A 12,124-nucleotide genomic window follows, 5' to 3' on the forward strand; every position below is an offset into this window, starting at 1 on the left:
TTACTGTGTGCAGGCGTGACCGACCATACCTGTCAACCTGTGTGAGCAAGATATCTGGACAGAGCCGTAAATACAAGTGAGACAAAGGTCCAAAAACAGGGACAATTTGTAAAGATAGCTCTTAGAAACATAGACATATGATAGAATAACAGTTTGCACATTGGCATTAATGTCCGGAGTATGAAGTCTGAAACCCAACTGTCTGTCAGCACGTTCCGACTTCAGTCTTTAATGATGAGCTACTGCTGTGCCAGAACATAACAGCGTATTACAGAGGTCCGTACCATACCACTCAACTGTCCAGATATAGGCAGAATGACCAGAGTTTTGCCTCATATTGTTGTTGTGTGCCTCTGATAATCTGCACCTGTCTGGTAAATAGCTGAGGATTGACGTCACTAAATAATGAGAAATATTTTGAGTTTAAGACTACACATCCTTCAGAAAAGTCATGCTAATGCAAAACCTAATATTCTAATAATGTTCTACGCTTGTAAGAGCAATAGTTAAAATGTGTCCCTATTTGTCCCCCCATCAGGTATTTTTTGCGCAGATTTGTTGCTCTAAGAGGTTGAGAGGTATGGCCCGTACATATTTACAGTAACAACCCTTCACATTTGATTAATGTACAACTGCATATCTGTAGTCACTTCATGTCCGAACCAATAATCCCCATATGACTGAATACAGGTAATAGTCAAATGTGAATGGGAACATCCCTCACCGTGGAGTATGGACTATAACAACCCCACCCATAATATGTATTGCCAACAGAATAAGCTGCTGACAGGTGCCCAAACACCTGTGTCTATAAACACAGGTAAAAATTCATAATAGGAGAAACTGCCCGTCCATATGCTTCATCTGACATTTGAACTCAGCCAGGGAAGTTCCGTTCACCAGGCGGACAAGCCTAAACCCAGATCACTACATGAACACCCTGACAATCAAAGACTGGTATGTGCCAGGACTATATGCCTTGGTGTTCTGCATATCCTTGGAGTGATTAACATTACTGATGGGGTCCACAGCAGTAGGCAATAGGGAATGTGTAATATGTAGTACCACATTTTTCCCAGCAGGAGAATGGATGCCTGTGTTGTAAGTGAACCGGTGAGGCATATGTTGATGTAGCTAAGTACTATGGGTATGCATATCAATGAGGCAGAACAATAATAGAATAGTGGTTCTGGCATCCGGCCAACGTGAATGCAGTCCCGGTTGACCTACGACCACTGCACATATAACTTTAAAGTGTAATGAATGCGTTCGTGCTGTACACACATTTAAATATGTAAAGGTGAACGTGTGTTTCGCATCAGTCCATAAACCGGAATACAGATATGTAACTGTTACGGTCAGAATTATGAAAGGCCACGTAAGCACAAATATCTATTAAACATATGTAATCAACAATAAGGATATGTAAGTGCGCCTGCACGTGTGTAATCCGCTCACAGCATAGCAAATGAATGCTGTTTTCTCCACGTTATATATACATGGCTCATACCTGTTAACCCCGTAAAGTACGAAACCGGACAAAGCCATGAAAACAACTGGTACAAATAGGGACAATCCCCAGATATTGCCCTAACAAACATAGAAAGTGGATAGAATAACAGGTGTGTCACTAGCATGGATTCTCTGAAGGGTATGAAGTCGTAACCTGAAATGCTTGTCATTATTGTCCAACGTCAGTCTTTAATGATATGCCACTAAATTGCCAGATAGACACAAGGTTATGAAACGGACCAAAGATAAGAGGCAAACAGCTGTACAGTCAGTAAATCTGTACAGTTGAAAGGTATGATATGGATATATATATCTGTGTATACACATATATCCACAGACTTAAACCAAAGCTAATTATGAAATGAGGAATGTACAGACATATATGGACATATGTATATATGTACATATATATATATCTATACACACACGATACATTAATAGATATATACACAACAAACATATGTCCCTGTAGATATAACACATGTACATAAATAGGTCACGGTATAGCTATTATGGATAGACAGACAGACATGCATGAAAGGTGAATACACTGCTGCTTTCCAAACCATTGCCCGGAAAGTACCAGTGTGACAGGCCTGCAAGTTCTACACTTTAAACATGACTATAGGTGTCCTTTGCAGGACCCCAAAAATTGATTCCGTACAAAGTGCGAACCATCATCGATGCAAAGGAGGTCACAGCTGCAACTATGATATAGCTGTACATGCAACAGTAGCAGGTGCAAGGGTAATAACACATGGGTCGATAGAATGTATGACGTACGACCTGATATCCGGAGAGTGGGGAGTGCTTAGAAGTGTCTTCACACTTTATTATCGCTCACATTAAACATGTCTAATGGGTACTGTGGAGGGGTGTCAGGTATGGGAACCATGGGTATGCAGAAATGGGCCTAGGTGTTGGTTGGCACAGATTTATCAGGTCCGCCCCATGTGAGTGATCAATATACCTATGTGGGTATAGCACACGCCTACATTCTCCAAAAAGGTTCAACCCATCTACTGGATATTGTGTAAACCATTGGGGGAAGATGTAGGGACCTATATCAGTGTCATGTAGGTGATTATCATGGATGGACATGCGTACGACCAAGATGGTAACCATACCTTCCAAACTTTCAGAGTAAGACAGCTGGACTAAGGCATAGTACATGAAATACAAATAGGGACTATATTAAATATACCCCTGACAAAGGCAGAACGTTGCTAGAATAATGGCGTAGTTAGGAGTACGAATGTTATGAGGGTTAGTAATCATGAAATAGAAATGTCAGTCATTATTATCTAACCTCACAGTCCATCATGCCTTGCCAGTAATTTACCAGAAAGGCACATTATTATGACAAATGTAACAAAATCATAGGTCAAACCTCAGGGCGTTTACCCATAATGTGTACAGGTGAGAGGTATGAAGGTAACCCGTCCTAAATAAATGTACAGAACTAGTGATACTAGGTGGACAGGTGAGAAGAAAGACGTCAGGACAGATGACAAAACATGTACAAGTCATAAGCATGTACTGCGACAAATGTGAATGACAACGTATGCCCTGTGAAAGTCAATGTGGAAGGTTAATAGACCCAAAAGAAATGTGTCCCTCAGGGTGTCATGCAGTGTCACCGATACAGTGTCCAGTCCCCCATACTCGTACGTGAGCTCTGCCACTGACGGAAAGCGCAAATACCGGCGCACACATAAGGTACATGATAGAATAAGTAGTGTGGATAAGCACCTGTTGGCCTTTGTGAGGAATACAACACTCTGGGTGGGTGTATCCTGCAATAGGAATGTAATGGCATCTGGCCTGTGATGCCACCAAATATTGTGTGTATTGGTGTAAGAAACTTGATATCCTGTATCAGAAACATACCTCGCAACTGTACAGATTTTTGCAGAATGTGCAGATTTTTGCTTCATATGTTTGCTGTGTTCCTATTACAATCTGTACCTTTCTGGCAAATACCTGAGAACTGAAGTCATTAAATAATGACAAACATTTGAGTTTAAGACTCCAAATCCTTCAGAAAAGTCATACTAATGCAAAACCTATTATTCTGTCAACTATCTACGTTTGTAAGAGCAATATTTAAAATCTGCCCCTATTTGTCCCCCCATCATTGTAGGCTTTGTCCAGATTTTGTGCTCTAGGAGGTTGAGAGGTATGATCAGAAAAAGATACATGTCTGAGGAAACAGCATTATCAACTGCAAGATAACTCAGAAGGTATGACAAGCGCTGCAGTAGGAAGTTCATTATGGCCGCAGGTATGTGCTGACATGTCAAATGACACAGCAGTCTACATGATGTACCTATAGGGCAGTCACCTTTACAAATGCTGACAGTGGGACATACCCACAGCCATGCATACACCACAAATAGACATAGCACACAGCAAAGCCTAGGCCATGATACACGAAGCCTCCGGCGTGTACGAGTAGAGTGAGAGTACAGCAAGGAAAGATGTCTGCCAAGCTATTCAGCAAACTCCTGTAGGGGCGTGTAACACGAACGTTGCACGGACAATGTTGGGATTTGCAACATACCCCATTTGTATGTGAAAGCTATGCAAATGATGTAAATATGCGATACATGAAACAGTACGCTGTCCGTGCAAGAGCAGAGTTATGTGCAGAAATGTACCCGGATGTTAGGCGACTAACATTATGCACGTTGCCAAATGGAGCAATGACAGCTGCAAATACAGTATGAATACAGTCGAAGAAGCATGCCAATGTCCAAATCTGAGGCCAGTGGCATTATTGTCCATTGGATATCAATAAAACTGTAGTTGTCCTCCCCCGATCTCTGGTGTGGAAGCGTAGCGTAGCGCAGCGCCACGAGAACGCGCTGCGCTTCAAAACAAGTCAAATATCTATTATATACATACAAAATGTAGGTTTAGTTAGATGTTAGTATGCTATGCAGATGAATGGCAAGCTGGAGACAACATGGCTACTGCGTACTGATTGTTATGTGTGGAAGCGCTCTGTCAGGGATGTAACGAAGCATTTGTAGGCAATCTGATGCAAGTGAGGCTGAGGATAGTGAACCACAACATGTCATGCCATATGGGCCAAGCCTCTACAGTGTAGTGTAGGATAAGGGGACTATTAGAGTAGAAGATAGGTGACAACATGAGTGTGTATGTATAAAACACTGTAATCTTACCGGAGCAGTGTCACATGTTTGCTGTCAGTACTTAGTGGAAGAGGCGTGTTATGAGCTATCCTAGAGAAAGTCAGGAGACTGACGGTGTATGCCATGGATACCACTGATGTTACCTGCAAACCTGCCCACAGTGTGTCCGCGCCCATGCACGCCAGTAAGCCCGAGTAAGCATGTGTGCACGCGTGTCAGCCCGTGTGCACGTGTTGAAGAACGAGTAAGCTAGTGTACGAATGGTGAAGCCCGTGTAATGTCATGTATGCCAGTGTACGTGTTTGTATGCATGTATACATGCATACTACACACATCACACATGTACTGCACACTCAGACACACATGCTGCCAATACTATACACATCAGTGAAATGGCACATGGATGGAGAATACATAATCAGAATTAACAGTGCTGTAAACTATGCCACAGTGATGGTCATAGCTGCAATGCATCATGCCTGCTGATATACACATGGAAGTATCACACTTTGTGTTAACAGCATTCTAACATCAATACAGTGGAATAAAGCCACCGTGTGCATCAGCACCAGGTTAGTCTGATCCTGCATCAATGTTACACATCACATGTGGTGGCACAGGTGACAACATATGCACAGGGTGTGGTGTTACATTTCCAGAGCTGTCATTGAGCCATCCAATTTACACATAGGTGTGTGTGTGTGAGGGACAACGGTTATTGCATGGCCCAATGGTGATGCAATGGGTTTGTGTATCTGATAGCCCTAGCTGTTTGTGGTAAGTGTGTGTGTCTGCATATACACAGGTACAGCATGTGTCAGCCATATACAGGAGGTTGTGGGACAGTCACAGACCGTACCTGCCAGGCTGTAGAGATCGCCATTACTGGCTATGGACACCCCTCCATGCATCCAACACTAACCCAGTCCTGCACCTGTCAATGTATACACATACAGACCTGGGATCTGTACCAAAACCTGTGGATAAACGTGAGTCAGTAATGTTAACCTAAGTTGCATAGAATTGTCAGTTACTACATACAGATATGAGCCATACTCACCCTCCAAAGTAATAACCACTGCTGACTGTTGCCGAGATGTGCATACGACCATTCAAAGGTGCTGTACTAACATTGTTTCCAATGCCCCTTGTAATACCCAGCAACACAATAACCAGTCACTACACAAGTATAACCCACGATCACTACAGCACACAGTATGTTCACTATCACAGAGCCATAGCAGATGTACATACATCCAAGGTGATCACGTACAGATAATGCAGCACATTCAAGAGTGATAATCTCAACATACATATCTATATACAATATATATATATATATATATATATATATATATATATATATATATATATGTAGATAGATACAAACACACACACACACAACACATGTGGCAGGGTTAGGAGCAGAACACAAATGTAACCACTGTACCACACAACAGCATTACTCAGTTACAGAACATGCTACCGTGATTAGTAGATCACAGCATTCACACAGGCATATGTCTAGCCTGCAGACAGCAGCATCAAAGGCAAAGATGCCGCACGGATGTTATGGAGAGTGAATACTGTAAAAGCAATGTACTGTTGTCATGCAGCTGGAAACACACACACACACACTTGGCAGGGCTGGGAGTCGAACATACACCTAACTACCCTATCACACTACAGCATAACGCATTAACAGAACGCGCTACTGAGATTACTACACACAGCAGTCCCAGAGGCATACTTCTAGGTCCGTGTCATCATCCGCAAAGGCAAAGATGCCGGTAGGAAATATCTGTGGTGTGAGGTGTCTAAAAGCATGACTGAGTCCCCAGGCGGATGGGAGCATGCGTGCACACACACACACACACACACACACACACACACACACACACACACACACACACACACACACACACACACTTGGCAGGGCTGGGAGTCGAACATACACCTAACTACCCTGTCACACTACAGCATGACGCATTTACAGAATGTGCTACCAAGATTACTGAACACAGTGGTCCCAGAGGCATACTTCTAGGCATGTGTCATCATCCGCAAAGACAAGGACGCTGACAGGGATTGTATAGAGAGTGGTCAGTCTGAAAGCATACAGACATATTACTGTCCCACGGTAGACGTAGACAAACACACGGCAGTGGTGTGATTGGGGCAACTAAAGATTTACGGAGCACTACAACAACAATACATAGACACGGGACGCGCCACAGATAGTACACCCTTCAAGATAGTCAACCAGTGTGTACTCGGTAGGCATCCATCGTGACATTGAAAATGGACATCTGTTGCCTGGATGAACACCATGGCTATACAGGATGTCAACGGCCATGCCCATGCACAGAGGGACATCACCGACACAAGGTGTCATTGGCCATGGCTACATGCTTAGTAATACACATCCGTTCGGACTGTACTGTGTGTCGATCTACACAACGGCGTACTGGGCATGCTCACACACTTAGCAGTTGCAAAGGGCCATCTTGCATGCAGATGGAGTCTCAACACGCAAGGGCTCAGTTTGGACTGTCCTATGTGTCTATCTACACAACAGTGTACTGGGCATGCTCACACACTTAACAGCTGCAAAGGGCCGTCTTGCATGCAGACGGAGTCTCAACACGCAAGGGCTCAGTTTGGACTGTCCTGTATGTCTATCTACACAACAGTGTACTAGGCATGCTCACACACTTAACAGTTGCAAAGGGCTGTCTTGCATGCAGATGGAGTCTCAACATGCAAGGGCTCAGTTTGGACTGTCCTGTGTGTCCATCTGCACAACAGCGTACTGGGCATGCTCACACACTTAACAGTTGCAAAGGGCCGTCTTGCATGCAGACGGAGTCTCAACACGCAAGGGCTCAGTTTGGACTGTCCTGTGTGTCCATCTACACAACAGCGTACTGGGCATGCTCACACACTTAGCAGTTGCAAAGGGCCGTCTTGCATGCAGATGGAGTCTAAACACGGAAGGGCACAGTAAGGTATAACTGTCCCCACGCACAGGGCGGTCACACACATGCAGCTGCCATCACAGCTGTCACTGGTGCAGATCACAGACGTACACACCGCAGTCCACACCGTAGCCCTCAAGACATCACCATGTCGTTGGTGCAGCAATACACAGCCATACATGAACACAACACCATGTGACACATGACCAGTGGACTGTACAGAGGTCTACAGCAACTGTGCAGAGTACATATGTACCGACAGGGCTCCAACAGGTGTTATGCATTGCAATGATACCACTATACATGACCAGGTCTGCTCAAGACATACCAGGGGCCCCGGGTCTTACACAGCTGTGACAGATGAGTGTTGCTGTACACCAACGGACACACATGTTTGGATATGTCATGCATGTGATTGCAGTGGATGTGTGCATGGACCACACACACAACACATATGTACATAGCATAGCCTTTGCTGTGCCCCGTGCAGAACAGTGGCCTAAGCAATCATACGCATGCAAATGGAAGGTGGATCCATGTCTGTTGAATGCTCACAGTACAGGAGGTAGCAATGTTGACCGAGGACACATTCCCCTGTACTAGTCGCCCATGACACCCGTGATATCATACCACAGTCCATGTGTTATGTATGTCAATACACATGTCCACCAATAGCAATGCATACAAGCATAGCTACAGGAGACACATGTAGGGCCAACACACATGTACAATCTGTACTATGCATGCAGCAACCATGCATGTGTGGTGGCCGATGTTCGTAACACAGCTGTGCCTAACTACGACATGCAGTCGCAATGCAGCCCCATCATTGACACCTGTATATGGTGACATACAGACAGTACAGTTGGTTGTACATCACGTATGGAGGGATGTGTGTACATAAAGTGGTGATCCACCTGTGTAGATGTATGTGTGCCGGGGATGGCTCACAAGTTTGTCACACGCCATCCTACCATGCCATGTGCAAACAGTACGCTATGTCACTGTTACTTGACGGTGATGACATAACACATACACAGCGGTCAGGTGTTACCAACTGTATGTCACATGATACCTGTAACACTTACATCCTCCCCTGTCCATATAGCAGCACAATTGCCAGACATAGCGTTGGTACACATAATGCGGACAATACCGTTGCATGTCTATCAAACGTCTCATCATAAGGCAGGTGTATCATTCCCAGCACTGCCATGTGTGTCCGCTTGTGTGATCACATATGCCACATATGGTGGGGATTACGTCCCAGTTGTTACACATCCCTGTACACCATTGTAGAGATCTGTACATACTGCAGTGTGGAAAGCATGACGTCGGCAGGTGTGGTGCATCACACACATCGGCTATCCGTATACACATTTCTGGTCACCACAGTGTGCGTGTGTGTATATGTATGTATGTATGGCTGTCTGGTGCTTGGTGTGAGGGTGTATGCTACCATACAGTGAAAACAGGATCACTAACCCCTCATGGTGACTAACCCTTCATGGTGATGCAGTCTACTACCCTGTTGATGCCATCGGTCCCAGCCGTACTGGCTACCTGTGCATGTTCCTTCTCTGTGTCACGTCGTGTGGGTGCAAAGTACTGCGAGGGTGATGACCACATAGGCAAGTGTCCACAACTCAACACTATGGGGTGTGTGTTACAGTGGTATAGACCCCGTGAATGTGGCCATGTTCCTGTAATGTGACAGGGTATTACTGCTACACAGTGTGGCCTCATGCTATCAAGTGGCCTCTAACGTCATCATTGGCCAGACCGCTGTGTACAACCCCTGCACCATGTCAACATACCTGTAATGTTTCCTGGTATGTATGTCACGTCTCTGTCCGCCATAGCCTGTTCAACTGACCACATGCTTCATGTGCAGTATATGTGTGGACATCTGTGTCATGTTAGACTTTCCAACAGTCAGGCTGAGGGTACGTTTAGCATGCTGATATTGCCATACGTGCCTGTGAGTACTCCACAGTTACACATGGGGGACTGCAAACACTGCTACCTGTAGGCACATGCCAGTACACCATAGGAGGGAACCAGGGCATCATTACCAACATGCTGTTACTGTTGTAACTGAGACACATACTGTGACTATATCACAATGCATGCTGCACCCGGACTACATGGTATGACTGGTGCATGTCGACAGTACACAACCAATGTCACATACACATCTCTCAGTATTCACACACAACCAATGCAACATACACATCCCTCACTATGCATACACAAGTAATGTTAGATACACTATTCTGTTCACCCTGTGCATCAGACCATTTGAGCATATCCCTGCACCGATGGTGTGGATGACAGGCATGCAGCACAGGCTTCATCATATGCACAGGGTGATACTGTTTGCCAGGGGCATAGGCTGCACCAATGGATGACATCATGTGTGTGGGTAAGGGCCGGTGATTTGATTGGACATGTCTGTTCCGTATGCATGCGGGTGTTGTGGAGCCCTACAGTTGTGTTTGCTGTGTGCATGTATGTGTGCACAGAGTTCTGTCATTTGTGAGGCCTACACAAGGGTGTTATCGACAGCTCCAGATTGTACAGACCAGGTTGTACAGCTCACTGTGACCGGCCACGGCCACGTGTCCTGTGCCTGTCAGGGGTTGCACAGGCACTACCAGGCGGAGGTACAGAATGGCTACTGTCCGAGGACACATGGCCACTGGAACCGTGTCCCCGCTGGGAACATCCAGGGCCATGTCCACATGGCCTGCTGTGTCCTGGTGTGGACAGCGCAGCACCAGCTGCATTGCTACTGCTACTGGCACTATGGGAGTGGCCATGTGAGGTGGCACGCTCACGTTGACCTGCACTAGGTGGTGTAGCTGGCCTATGTCCACGTGGCCTATGCCTCACCCCTACCAGATGTTCCAGCACAGACAGCTCACGCTCGCAGATTGCCATGCCACGGTCAAGGATTCTGACCATGTCACCCAATCGCCTGTCCAGAACATCAGCAATCTGCTGTTGAGCACCTGCCAATGTCTGGATGTTGTTGTTTAGGGTACGGATAGCAGCCCTCTGCAGCCTCTGCCCTTCTCTGTTCTGCCATTCGGCACATGCCTGTGCCACCATTACAGTCTGGAATATGCGTCTGGTTATTCCAGCTGCTGTGCTATGTCCTGCAGGTGCATGTCTGCCAGAGGTCCTCCTACGAGCAGCACCAGCCACATGCCGGTGTGGCACATCTGCAGTCAGTACACTGCCACCATGGTGTGGAGACACACCTTCTGTAGCCACCACACGTTCCTGTTCAACGCTAACAGATGCTGACTGTCCTTCCTCTATGGCCACTGGTGATGCGGTATGTGTTGGCAGCTGAACTGTGTGCGGGGAAGAGGGGGACATAGCTGGGATGGCAACCATTGGAACAGATTCAGCCCCTGACATCCCTGCCTGTACCTCATGCATATGTTCATCACTGCTAGCATTTGTGGGGACAATATCAGATGGACTGCAGGAGGGTAACGCACCTACATCACTTGTGAATGCAAAGACAGACTCTAAATTACAATTGACACACACACCAACACACACACACACACACACACACACACACACACACACACACACACACACACACACACACACACACACACACACACACACACACACACACACACACACACACACACACACACACACACTGACACACACGCACACACTGACACACCATGCATGTGATATGACAGATGGCATGCAGCATGCTTGTGATACAGCTGACAGCATGCAGCTCAGACATCACTAGTGTTTGTAAGCATACCCCCTGGAATGCGCACTACAGCAGGCAGGTGTCATATCATTATCCATGCAATTCACACGATCATGGTAGTATGCATGCATCCCCGTGATACACCATGTGGACCAGAACAGGATAACAGTACACATCGCTGACGTGACCCTGACATGTAATCTGCTGATGTGTGCATTAACATGCATGCATGCCTGACACAATGGTGTCCTGACACATGTACAGCGTCGTACTGGGTATCACATTGCGGTGTTGTCCATATGCCCTACAGATAGAATGCATGTTGAGCAAATGTGCATGGGCATGGTAGGGGACTGTGAGCCATCTACATTGCTGTACAGTGTGAAGTACAGACACTGTGCCATTGCATGGCATCATGAGGCATCTATATTGCTAAACAGTGCATGATATGTACGCATTGCATATCCAGAACTGCATGCATACCCATGACATACCTGTGGATTGTGACCCACGATGCTGAGGTGTATACACACCACACCAAACCATGCTGTGTCATGTGACAGGTCACTGGAGGACATACAGATGACACCCCTGCACGATGACTACAGAGTGTTAGCTGCCTGGCAACTATGTCCACACATAGCGGACCTGTCACGTCACCATTTCACACATGACATTGATGTACCACACACACAAGGTGCACAGCTAACAGTGATGTCCTACGG

The sequence above is a fragment of the Protopterus annectens genome, chromosome 4.part0, assembly GCF_019279795.1.
Source record: "Protopterus annectens isolate FY-2018-M chromosome 4.part0, PAN1.0, whole genome shotgun sequence".
In the NCBI taxonomy this organism is placed as follows: Eukaryota; Metazoa; Chordata; order Ceratodontiformes; family Protopteridae; genus Protopterus; species Protopterus annectens.